The sequence below is a fragment of the Procambarus clarkii genome, chromosome 56 (assembly GCF_040958095.1).
Source record: "Procambarus clarkii isolate CNS0578487 chromosome 56, FALCON_Pclarkii_2.0, whole genome shotgun sequence".
Lineage (NCBI taxonomy): Eukaryota > Metazoa > Arthropoda > Malacostraca > Decapoda > Cambaridae > Procambarus > Procambarus clarkii.
In genome coordinates this window covers 875,328-889,335 of record NC_091205.1, presented here as the reverse complement: position 1 = coordinate 889,335, position 14,008 = coordinate 875,328, and positions in this window count along the sequence as shown.

The following is a 14,008-nucleotide window of genomic DNA, read 5'->3' as shown; positions in this document are numbered from 1 at the left end:
TGGCGCTGTCGTTGGAGCACCACCTCACCAGAGGTCAGTAGCGGCGGTGTTGAGCGCTGAACCAGACTGGAAACTGGTCCTCGAGGCCAGTACACGCTGTCCTCACTAGGTGTCGTCGTTCGTTTGGCGGGGGTTTCGGGAGCTGACCCACAGATGGCGTTTTTGTCACTGCTCCAGGCACGGACGCTGGATCCGGGTTCGTAACATCCGTTCTCTCACTGGAGCACTCGTTCCCTCACTGGAGCACCCGTTCTCTCACTGGAGCACCCGTTCTCTCACTGAAGCACCCATTCTCTCACTGGGGCACCCGTTCTCTCACTGGAGCACCCGTTCCCTCACTGGAGCACCCGTTCTCTCACTATAGCACCCGTTCTCTCACTGAAGCACCAATTCTCTCACTGGGGCACTCGTTCTCTCACTGGGGCACCCGTTCTCTCACTGGGGCACCCGTTCTCTCACTGGAGCACCCATTCTCTCACTGAAGCACCCATTCTCTCACTGGGGCACTCGTTCTCTCACTGGGGCACCCGTTCTCTTACTGGGGCACCCGTTCTCTCACTGGAGCACCCGTTCCTCTCACTGGCACCCTTTCTCTCATTTGATTCCTTGTTCTTTCACTGGAGCACCTTTACTCTCACTGGAGCACCTGTTTTCTCACTGCAGCACCTGTTCCCTCAGTGGAGCACCTGTGTTCCCACTGGAGCATCTGTTCCCTCACTGGAGCTCTGTTCTCTCTCTGGAGCACTTGTTCCCTCACTGGAGCACTGTTCTCTCACTGGAGCACAAATTTCGTCATTGGAGCACCTGTTCCCTCACTGGAGCACCTGTTCTCTCTCTGGAGCACCTGTTCTCTCACTGGAGCACCTGTTCTCTCACTAGAGCATGTGTTCCCTCACTGGAGCACCCATTCTCTCACTGGAGCACCCGTTCTCTCACTGGAGCACCAGTTCCCTGAATGGAGCAACTGTTCTCTCACTGGAGCACCCCTTCTCTCACTGGATCACCCGTTCTCTCACTGAAGCACCCTTCCTCTCACTGGAGCACCCGTTCCCTCACTGGAGCACCCTTCCTCTCACTGAAGCACCCGTTCCTCTCACTGAAGCACCCGTTCTCTCATTGGATTCCCTGTTCTTTCACTGGAGCACCTTTTCTCTCACTGGAGCACCTGTTCTCCCACTGGAGCATCTGTTCCCTCACTGCAGCTCAGTTCTCTCTCTGGAGTACCTGTTCCCTCACTGGAGCACTGTTCTCTTACAGTAGCACAAATTCCTTCACTGGAGCACCTGTTCGCTCACTGGAGCATCTGTTCTCTCCCTGGAGCACCTATTCTCTCACTGGAGCACCTGTTACCTCACTGAAGCATCCGTTCTCTCACTGGATCACCCGTTCTCTCACTGGAGCACCTGTTCTCTCACTGTGACATCCGTTCTCTCACTGGAGCACTCGTTCCCTCACTGGAGCACCCGTTCTCTCACTGGAGCACCCGTTCTCTCACTGAAGCACCCATTCTCTCACTGGGGCACCCGTTCTCTCACTGGAGCACCCGTTCCCTCACTGGTGCACCCGTTCTCTCACTGTAGCACCCGTTCTCTCACTGAAGCACCAATTCTCTCACTGGGGCACTCGTTCTCTCACTGGGGCACCCGTTCTCTCACTGGGGCACCCGTTCTCTCACTGGAGCACCCGTTCTCTCACTGAAGCACCCATTCTCTCACTGGGGCACTCGTTCTCTCACTGGGGCACCCGTTCTCTTACTGGGGCACCCGTTCTCTCACTGGAGCACCCGTTCCTCTCACTGGCACCCTTTCTCTCATTTGATTCCTTGTTCTTTCACTGGAGCACCTTTACTCTCACTGGAGCACCTGTTTTCTCACTGCAGCACCTGTTCCCTCAGTGGAGCACCTGTGTTCCCACTGGAGCATCTGTTCCCTCACTGGAGCTCTGTTCTCTCTCTGGAGCACTTGTTCCCTCACTGGAGCACTGTTCTCTCACTGGAGCACAAATTTCGTCATTGGAGCACCTGTTCCCTCACTGGAGCACCTGTTCTCTCTCTGGAGCACCTGTTCTCTCACTGGAGCACCTGTTCTCTCACTAGAGCATGTGTTCCCTCACTGGAGCACCCATTCTCTCACTGGAGCACCCGTTCTCTCACTGGAGCACCAGTTCCCTGAATGGAGCAACTGTTCTCTCACTGGAGCACCCCTTCTCTCACTGGATCACCCGTTCTCTCACTGGAGCACCCTTCCTCTCACTGGAGCACCCGTTCTCTCACTGAAGCACCCGTTCCTCTCACTGAAGCACCCGTTCCTCTCACTGGAGCACCCTTCCTCTCACTGGAGCACCCGTTCCCTCACTGGAGCACCCTTCCTCTCACTGAAGCACCCGTTCCTCTCACTGAAGCACCCGTTCTCTCATTGGATTCCCTGTTCTTTCACTGGAGCACCTTTTCTCTCACTGGAGCACCTGTTCTCCCACTGGAGCATCTGTTCCCTCACTGCAGCTCAGTTCTCTCTCTGGAGCACCTGTTCTCTCACTGGAGCACTGTTCTCTCACAGGAGCACAAATTCCTTCACTGGAGCACCTGTTCACTCACTGGAGCATCTGTTCTCTCCCTGGAGCACCTATTCTCTCACTGGAGCACCTGTTACCTCACTGAAGCATCCGTTCTCTCACTGGATCACCCGTTCTCTCACTGGAGCACCTGTTCTCTCACTGTGACATCCGTTCTCTCACTGGAGCACTCGTTCCCTCACTGGAGCACCCGTTCTCTCACTGGAGCACCCGTTCTCTCACTGAAGCACCCATTCTCTCACTGGGGCACCCGTTCTCTCACTGGAGCACCCGTTCCCTCACTGGAGCACCCGTTCTCTCACTGGAGCACCCGTTCTCTCACTGAAGCACCCATTCTCTCACTGGGGCACTCGTTCTCTCACTGGGGCACCCGTTCTCTCACTGGGGCACCCGTTCTCTCACTGGAGCACCCGTTCTCTCACTGAAGCACCCATTCTCTCACTGGGGCACTCGTTCTCTCACTGGGGCACCCGTTCTCTCACTGGGGCACCCGTTCTCTCACTGGAGCACCCGTTCCTCTCTCTGGCACCCTTTCTCTCATTTGATTCCTTGTTCTTTCACTGGAGCACCTTTACTCTCACTGGAGCACCTGTTTTCTCACTGCAGCACCTGTTCCCTCAGTGGAGCACCTGTGTTCCCACTGGAGCATCTGTTCCCTCACTGGAGCTCTGTTCTCTCTCTGGAGCACTTGTTCCCTCACTGGAGCACTGTTCTCTCACTGGAGCACAAATTTCGTCATTGGAGCACCTGTTCCCTCACTGGAGCACCTGTTCTCTCTCTGGAGCACCTGTTCTCTCACTGGAGCACCTGTTCTCTCACTAGAGCATGTGTTCCCTCACTGGAGCACCTGTTCTTTCCCTGGAGCACCTGTTCACTCACTGGAGCACCTGTTTCCTTACTGGAGCACCTGTTCTCTCCCTGGAGCACCTGTTCTCTCACTGGAGCACCTGTTACCTCTCTGGAGCACCTGTTACCTCTCTGGAGCACGTGTTCCCTCACTGGAGCACCTGTTCTCTCCCTGGAGCACCTGATTACTCACTGGAGCACCTGTTCCCTTACTGGAGCACCTGTTCTCTCCCTGGGGCACCTGTTCTCTCACTGGAGCACCTGTTCCCTCACTGGAGCAGTGTTCTCTCTCTGGAGCACAAATTCCCTCATTCACCCTCTCCTTCTCTCCATCACTAGTACTGTAACACAAAGATCCTTTTGTGTTGCAGGGAAGGGGGGGGGGAGGGGGTTGGGTTCATGACCCCTTGTTGTCGTGGGTGGTTGAGTCATCCAGTTGTCATTATTGTTCTCCTATCTTCAAATTCATCATCCTTATCACTGCGGCCATTTTGGTCAATATCATTATCATGGTCTTAATCATCACGTCCTAATCATCAACACAATAATTATTAGTATCAGCAATATCACACAATAATCATCATAATCATCCGTTCATGTTTCATGTTTCCCCATTGGAGTCATCGTTATCGTCAGCATCTTTATCACCGAACTGATCATCATAATTCTGAGAAGCATCAACTCCAATGATTACACTTCAATACCCTTGGTATTGGGGTGAGAGAGCACAGTCACTTGTACTCTGTCTCCGGCTCTTTACTGCTCTATACTGATTTACACTGTTCTAAATTGCTCTATGCTCCTCTATATTCTCTACACTGCTTTTTACTGTTCTATATTGCTCTGACTTGGTCTGTACTACTTTATACAGCTCTGAAGAGCTCTGAACTAACTTCCGCCTCTCCAACCAGGAGAGACTTCTGAATTTTGGGAATTCAGAGACTATACAGCGTACTCATGTATACAGTAAACACATAAATCATTGAGACCGTCTCAAAGCATTCCAAATGATCCCTTTACAAACGAAACGAGAGGTAATACATGATCCATACATGAAAGACACTGCTAAGCCAGGTCCCCAATAGGCAAAACAAAATCGCAACATACTGGAGTGAGAGATATGGTAGAAAATGCATGCTCAGGACAGATGAAGATCAAAGATCTGCGGCTATTCAATATCCAACCAACTAGTAGTAGTAGGCAACCATCAGTGTCAGGAGACTATGAAGTTGCACTCTGGTAGACGGTCTAAAGTGGTCTCTCCAGGGCGCAGAGCCTGGGTAGGTTAAAACAGGAGAGAAGCTGTCACCCATGCAGCAGGTCCCCCTTCTCCACGGTGCCAAAAGTCTCCAATGGGAAAGCAAACTCCAATACGATTGGCTCCAGCGCCGTCGCAGGAACCGTCAGAACGAGTTTCAAGGCAACATCGAACTGCCCGAGGGGCTCCAGCTCCGGGGTTTACCTCGAAGTTTTTGTATTTGTATTTTTACATGCAAGCATGCGGATACATACAATAAACGAGAACAAAACAAGCGGAACACAAATCACAAAGTACAAAAGCACTTAAGCAAAAAAACTACAAATACACAAAATACCGGCCTGAAGGCCCAACAACAAAAACACAACAATGAATACAATCATTATGCAATCCAGAACGGAGATAAAACAGTACAAGACATGAGGAGAACGGGAGCAGTCATGCATATAAATACAATAAATCTAGAGCAAAACAAACATAACACAAAATACAAATCACAAAAACAAAGCACATAAGTACACAATGACAAATACAGAAAATACACAAAATACATGAAATACATAAAACACATAAAATACAGAAAACACCGGCCAAAAGGCCTGCAACAAAAAACCTACAAAAAGCATAAACATAATGCAAGACAGTACAAAAATAATAGCACACCACATAGTACCCAAACCCATACCCAACAACCCAACCACCGATACACAACACAGGCCAGCGACGGTAGGGGAGACACGCGATTAGCGAGGTCCGCGGAAATTCGTCAATTTCTCGGGACATTGAAGGATTATAGAGGCTAGATCATAGTATTTGGCCTCTCGCAGTGTGTAGCTAGCAGGGTGCTATATAGCATAGTCATATCGCTAGCGATAGTGCAAAAAAAAAACAAAGTGTAGCTAGTGGAATCACCGGTGCATACAGTGTGGAGGACCGAGTAGTGACCTGACCTGCCCTGACCTGACGGCCAGGTGGGACGGCCCGCCGTGGAACTGTGACTGTGTTTGTTGGGTGGTGACTGTGACTCCAGAGATTTGTGTAGATAAGAATCGACATCGTCAATCTACTAGCACTTAGAGAATCACCAAGTGGAGAGGCGACGATGGAGCACCATCGTCAACCATACATCATCATTACTCATCTAGTTGTGTGAGCGGGAATCATACTGGTATGTACCCCCTCTCTGGTCAACTAATCAGGTGTACAGTGTGAGGTAAAATATTATCAAATTCTTGTTCAGGATAGTATATATATTTAAAATCTCGGTGTGGCTCATTCTGGGTAAAAGTTACCGCTTACGGGAACTAGTGACACGTACGCGCACGCACGCACGCACGCACATGCACGCACGCACACGCATGCACGCATGCACGCACTCAAGCCCACGTACGTATGCATGCACACACACACGCACACACAGGCTAGAAGGGATTAACACCTTTCGTGGAAAGGAGATAAAACCTCTCATAATCCACCCCCCTCTCTTACCGGCTGTAAGCTGAACACCTCACCTCCTAGTAACCCCATCCCAAGCGCACACACATTCTCTCTCTCTCTCTCTCTCTCTCTCTCTCTCTCTCTCTCTCTCTCTCTCTCTCTCTCTCTCTCTCTCTCTCTCTCTCTCTCTCTCTCTCTCTCTCTCTCTCTCTCTCTCTCTTGCTCTCTCTCTCTCTTGCTCTCTCTTGCTCTCTCTCTCTTGCTCTCTCTCTCTTGTTCTCTCTCTCTCTTGTTCGCTCTCTCTTGCTCTCTTTTGCTCTCTCTCTCTCTTGCTCTCTCTCTCTTGACAAGGGGCAAAATGGCAGGAGGCCGCAACAGGAACATGGGAAGCAGTCAGGGAGATCAAACGAAGGAATTGCTAACCCAAGTTCTGGAGGAATTCAGGAGGGAGATGAATGAAATGAGGATTACAATTAACAATCTGCAAAGTGAGCTAGCATCAGCAAGGGAGGAGGTCAAATCTCTCACAGAGAAAAATAAAGAGACCGAGCATCAGATTATCATCCAAAGGGAAGGTGGGAATGTTACATTGGAAGGAAATGCCTCTGTACCTGATACATTTGCGGATATACTGAAAAAGAGCTCAGAAGCAATGGACACAGTGAGGGAGGTAGCGATGCAAGCAGCTACGTCACAGGAAGCAGCAAGGTGCACCACTCAACTGCTGGAGAGAAAAAGATCAGTGGTAGTTTAAGGCATCAAAGAACAGGAAGGATCCAACAGGCAAGAATGGAATGGCAAGGATAGAGAGGCAGTACATGGGCTACTGAAGGGGTTACAGATGGAAGGGGCTGTACATAACATTGAGAAGGTTTTCAGGTTGGGCTGGTACAACAAGGACAGAAACCGACTTGTAAAGGGGGTGTTTACAAACGAAACCACGAAGGAGGACATTCTCGAAAGGAAGAGTCGTCTGCAGCATATGGAGGGATAAAAAAAGTATTCCTGCAGAGGGACAGGACGAAGGAGGAGAGAGCCAGGGCAGCAGAGGCAAGGAGGAAGCGCAGGGAGAGAGGAGCAAACCAGGAAATCACAGCCCTCAACACAACAGTCCCAGAGACAAGAGGAGAACCCAAAACCAGCATCCCAGCAACACCAGAGGGGGGGGGGGGGGCAACACCACCACCCCCTCTGCATAGAAACCCTCCCTTCCCCTCACCCTACCTGCCCCACCCAATCCTCCCCCCCCCCACCCCATTCTGACCCTGACACCCCTTCCCCATTCCCATCATGTCCCCCCTTCCACCTTTTCCCCCCTGTCCCCCCTTCCCCTTCATCCCATACCCTCCCTATCCCTCCTCCCCCCTCACCCCGTATCCTCCATGTCCCCCCTACCTCCTTAACCCACACCCTACCTGTCCCCCCTTCCCTTAAACCCCCATTCCCCACCCCACAATCCTCTGAGACCCTGCAAACCACCTCACAGATCCTATCACCCACGGAACAGCTTCCCACACCAGCAGAATGCTTGCCAAGAAAGGGACATGAAAATGAACAGAAGAAAGTGAGCTTCAAGGCGATGTACACTAACATAGATGGGATTTCAAATAAAACAAGTGAACTTGGAGAATGGGCACTAGAAGAAAACCCAGACATAATAGCACTCACAGAAACAAAGTTAACGAAAATCATAACAAACGCAGTGTTTCCACAGGGCTACTATGTAGTGAGGAAAGAGAGAGAAGGGAGAGGAGGAGGTGGTGTAGCTCTGCTACTAAGAGAAGGTTGGAGTTTCGAAGAGATGGTAATTCAGAACTGTGAAGGATTCAGTGACTACATATCAGGCACCATAGCAACTGGAGGACAGAAAATTAAAATAGTAGTCATATATAACCCCCCACCGAATGACAGAAGACCCAGACAGGAATATGATAGAAACAACTTGGCCACCATCAATATAATAGAGAGAGCAGCTTCTGTGGCTAGCAGGAACGGATCCAGACTTCTAATCATGGGAGACTTCAACCATGGGAAGATAGATTGGGGGAACAGAGACCCACATGGAGGACCAGACACATGGAGAGCTAAGCTGCTGGATGAGGCAACAAGAAACTTTCTAAGTCAACACGTCAAGGGACCGACAAGAATGAGAGGAGGGGATGAGCCAGCCTTGCTTGATCTGATATTTACCCTAAATGAGTCGGATATAAGGGAAATTAAGTTGGAAGCCCCCTTGGGAATGAGTGATCATAGTGTATTGAGCTTTGAGTACCTGGTTGAGCTGGGAATTATCACCCCCAAAAGTGAACTGGGAACCAAAGGGCTGGCGTACCGAAAGGGAAACTATGATGAAATGAATAAATTCCTATGGGATATACATTGGGACACAGAACTCGGAACCAAGTGCGTACAAGACATGATGGACTATGTCACCCAAAAATGTCAGGAGGCTGTAAGCAGGTTTGTCCCAGCCCGACAGGAAAAAACAGAGAAGCAAAGGAAGAATCCGTGGTTTAATAAGGAATGTATGAAAGCAAAGGAGCTGAACAAAAGGGCATGGAGGAACTTCCGTAATAACGGAACACCAGAAAGTAGAGAGAGATACCAGAGAACCAGGAATGAGTATGTCAGTGTGAGAAGAGCAGCTGAGAAAAGGTATGAAAATGATATAGCTAATAAAGCCAAGACCGAACCAAAGCTACTACACAGTCACATCAGGAGGAAGACAACAGTGAAGGAACAGGTGATGAAACTTAGGGTGGGCGAGGACAGGTACACAGAGAATGACAAAGAGGTGTGTGAAGAACTCAACAAAAGGTTCCAGGAGGTCTTTACAATAGAACAGGGAGATGTCACGGCGCTAGAAGAGGTGGCAGCAAACCAGGTGACCTTGGATAGGTTCGAAATTACAAGAGATGAGGTCAAAAAGCACCTATTGGAGCTGGATGTGAGAAAAGCTGTTGGGCCGGATGGAATCTCGCCATGGGTATTGAAAGAGTGTGCAGGAGCACTTTGCCTACCACTCTCCATAGTGTATAGTAGGTCACTGGAAACGGGGGACCTACCAGAAATATGGAAGACTGTGTTACGGTGCCCTCTCCTATTTCTTTCGTTTGCCGGCGTAAAGAGTCATATCAGCTCTCCCTACTGATTCTCTGAGGTTCAGGGAGTCTATTGGCATATGTGGCGACCAAACCGGCTGCCAGTTAAAGGAAGGAAGTTACATTATAAGTTGTAAATAAGGAGAAATTGGCGCACTGATATAAAATGAAAGAGTATCCCCTATGGCAGATATGACCTTTTGGAAGGGACACTAGCCGATCGCGGATTGGCCGACTTAGGTCGCGGGCGACAAATCAGGGCCCGCCATGACGTCACCGAGTGCCCCGGGCGGCGTCAACGTCAGAGTTGATCCGACCTTGGAAGCGACAGGGCGCGCCTCGGTGTGCTCTCAAGGATTAGAGGCTCTACAAGCCTTATTCAGTGGATTAAACTAGCCATCGCAGCCCACCATAAGTTATTGGAGACCCTGCGCTTCTGGGAAGCAAAAAGGAACCAAGTTCATTGAGCAGAGAAGTGCCAAACTTGGAAAATAGTCGGCGACGACGCTGGGGCGGCGCCGCTGGATGTTGAGGTCTGGAAGGTGCGGCGGGCAGGCCTAGCTGTGACTGGGTCACATCCACTGAGGGTTTTGGAGGGACGACACCATGCCTAGGACAAGGAGCAACGCCTTGTGGAAGGGGCGAGTGTGGGAAAAATAGTGATTAGCTCAGCGCCCATCGATGAACCAGGATTGGGGCAGCTGAATCTCAGGGATTGGAACAGCGACGACGCGAAGGCTCCACGACACCTGAGGACCTGTGGAACGTCCTGGATCGTCAAGGATCGACCCAAGGAAGCGTGGGAACCTCACACCATCGAGGGACAGGCGTCGTGAGCCAGGAATGTAAGGTAGATCATTTTCCCTCCCATTACCCCTTGTGTGAGTAGGCTAGTTAGGCCACAATAGTTACTTATGTATGTGGCAACAGGACATTAATGCTTTAATAGTAGAATAGGCTGCAAGGCAGCTTGTGTCCAGGACTGTCAGAGGGGACAGTGTTTATGGATGGCAGGACAGTGAAGGAGAGGCGCCGACGTGGTGAAGAGGCCCTCCTGTGTGAGAGTGTGGGACTCCTGTCTTTCTGCCCAGTTGAAGGAGTGTTGGAGGTCGTGGAAGAAGAGGCTGACGATCTCCAGACTTATTATCCTTATTTCCATATTCATGTATTACTTGTTATTGTATGTGTGATCATGTAATTTGCATCAGTAAATTCACACATTTTATCATTGTGTTTGAGTGTGCCTCCATTTATAACATTTCTTTCTGAGCATACATGAAGGTTATCATAGTACCACCTAGGGAACACTACGTTCTCTATAGCAGTTCTTATTGCCTGGAGAGTGGTAAAGACAGCACAGACTTACATAATAGTGTACCCTTAGCCATCCGATCAGTATCGGTGCCTGAATGGTGGCAACTATTAACGTAGTGGCTAGAGAGAGGTAAAGCCACACAGACCTTCCTGGGAGAGTACCCTGGGCCAACAGTCTAGTAGCAGATCTATGGGAGTAGCATTCTTCTGGCTACAAACAATATATAATACACCCACTGAACTGCATTGCTGGGGTGCAGATATAATAACCCAGCTGGCGACCTTGCTAAGAAGAAGATAGAGAAGACAGGTGGGAAAGGAGTTCCTGCAACCTTTTTGTCTGGCAGGCAAGACTCAGGGAGGTTATTGTTATGAGGTAAGCCTGAGTCTTCCTTCACTCCTCCACGGGTCTAGGCCGGAACTGTTAACAGCAGTTTCCCCGTGTTTGACTGAAGGGCTTCCAGGGTGAATCAGTGGCACCCCCTTTTGTGGTGGAAGCAAAGACCTGCGGAGGTAGGCATTGTTGGTCCTCTCTTGTGTGACCAAGGAGACTCCAGTGAATCCAGGGAGTCGGAGGGGCTGAGTATTTGGGCCTTTTGAACCCCTAGCAGCTAAGTGTTAGCAGAGCCCCGGCACGGACCACCTCCACGTGACAACTGCTAATGTAGTACCAATATACAAAAAGAGGCACTGAACTACAGGCCAGTGTCCTTAACTTGTATACCATGCAAGGTGATGGAGAAAATTGTGAGAAAAAAACCTAGTAACACATCTGGAGAGAAGAGACTTCGTGACAACCCATCAACATGGGTTCAGGGAGGGTAATCTTGCCTTACAGGATTGATAGAATTCTACGATCAGGTGACAAAGATAAAACAAGAAAGAGAAGGGTGGGCGGACTGCATTTTTTTGGACTGTCGGAAAGCCTTTGACACAGTACCCCATAAAAGGTTGATCCATAAGCTGGAGAAACAGGCAAGAGTAACTGGTAGGGCACTCCAGTGGATAAGGGAGTACCTAAACAATAGGAAGCAGAGAGTTACAGTGAGGGGTGAGACCTCAGACTGGCGTGAAGTCACCAGTGGAGTCCCACAGGGCTCTGTACTTGGACCTATCCTGTTTCTGATATACGTAAATGATCTCCCAGAGGGTATAGACTCATTCCTCTCAATGTTTGCTGACGACACCAAAATTATGAGAAGGATTAAGACAGAGGAGGACAGCTTGAGGCTTCAAGAAGACCTGGACAAGCTGCAGGAATGGTCAAACATATTGTTGTTAGAGTTTAATCCTAGCAAATGTAATGTAATGATGATAGGGGTAGGAAGCAGGAGACCAGATACAAGGTATCACTTGGGAGATGAAATACTTCAAGAGTCCGAGAGAGAGAAAGACCTGGGGGTTGATATCACGCCAGACCTGTCCCCTGAAGCTCATATCAAGAGGATAACAGCAGCAGCATATGCCAGGTTGGCTAACATAAGAACGGCCTTTAGAAACTTGTGTAAGGAATCTTTCAGAACATTATATACCACATATGTCAGACCAATCCTGGAGTATGCGGCACCAGCATGGAGTCCATATCTAGTCAAGCATAAGACTAAAATGGAAAAGGTTCAAAGGTTTGCCACCTACTAGTACCCGAGTTGAGAGGTATGAGCTACGAGGAGAGACTACGGAATTAAACCTCACTTCGTTGGAAGACAGAAGAGTTAGGGGGGACATGATCACCACATTCAAGATCCTCAAGGGAATCGACAGGGTTGATAAAGACAGGCTGTTTAACACAAGGGGCACACGCACTAGGGGACACAGGTGGAAACTGAGTGCCCAAATGAGCCACAGAGATATTAGAACGAACTTTTTTAGTGTCAGAGTGGTTGACAAATGGAATGCATTAGGAAGTTATGTGGTGGAGGCTGACTCCATACACAGTTTCAAGTGTAGATATGATAGAGCCCAATAGGCTCAGGAACCTGTACACCTGTTGATTGACGGTTGAGAGGCGGGACCAAAGAGCCAGAGCTCAACCCCCGCAAGTACAACTAGGTGGGTGAGTACAACACAAAACAAGCCTACCGGCCCAGCATCCACACACGGAGAGGCACCAATACATAATGACCAGAAAAAGAAAGGAACATAAAGACTACACATAAACAAAAAGAAAGGAACATCGGCTATACTGGAGAACGGGAACAAAAATAGGCAGGGCCACACCTGCAGCCTGAAGGGCACACAAACACTCCACAAACAAGCGCACACCAGTTCGCTCAGGAACCGGAAACAAGGAACACACAGGAACCGGAAATGCAAACCCAGCCCCCCCCCACACACACATGCAACCGCACCCCACATCCACGCACTCAAACGGACACAACCCCACAATACAAAGCAAACAAAATGAATCACTGGAAAAGAGAACAAACCTCAACAGTAAACGAATACTTCTCCAGGAACTCATAAAGAGGATGCTTGTGCTTGTAGGCCTTCCATATCAAATACTCCATGTCAGTAGGGAAACGATTCCCCTGGTTCAGGAATCATTAAATCAGGCGGAAACGGCACCTCTCGGAGCTGGTCGGCAGTAGTTGCATAACGAGGAGGGACACGGCGAACCACCTCTCCCTGAGGAAGCAGAAGAAACCGAGGAAGCGTACAAAGGCCACAGAGACGGCCCCGCCGCCGGCTGCACAGGAGAAGAAGGCGAAGGCTGCCGAAGAGGTAACACCACCCCTGACACCACAGGAGAAGCAGAAGATACGGCCGGAGACGGGAGAGGCGGCAAAACCGCCGTCGATGAAACAGGGATCAAGGCTGGGGGTACGGAACCTCCAGAGCGAGCAGCTCTGGGGGTTCCACCACCACCAGATCACCACGCTCACCACGAATCTCAGCAGGAGAAACCACCCCACATACAGAACCAGAACCATCGACGCGGGCGGCGCACCGGAAGCAAGCTCCATAGGCATAACATCAGAAGGGAAATCTGAAACATCGTTACTGGCAGCCGCAGGCACGTGGACCTCCTCCACCATCACCGAAGAATGCGACGCAACCGGAACTACACCGCCGTCGCTGGAAGACCCACAATCGTCAAATTCTCCCACATCAGCCCAGGCAGAAGAAGATCGCCTGGAGCGCTTGGGAACCGACTGAACATCATCAGAACCGGATTTCGACCCAGAAACCTAATCATCCCAAGCGGGCGAACCGACGCCCTCCGTAGGACGGCAGCATCCGCAACCACACAGGGAAACAGGTCGAGCACAGTAGAAGGCTCCACAGCCACCAGCACAGCCTGGGCACACGGCAAAAGTGCAGTGACAGGCACCACAGTTGAAGTACATGAAGACAGGGGAGCCTTTCAAATGGGAGCCAGAAGAACCACAGGAATATCCGGGACTGGGGCAGGACGAGCACCCGATGGCGACTCAACCTCCTGAGGAGAGGCGACAGCAACAGGCAACACACGGGACACGGC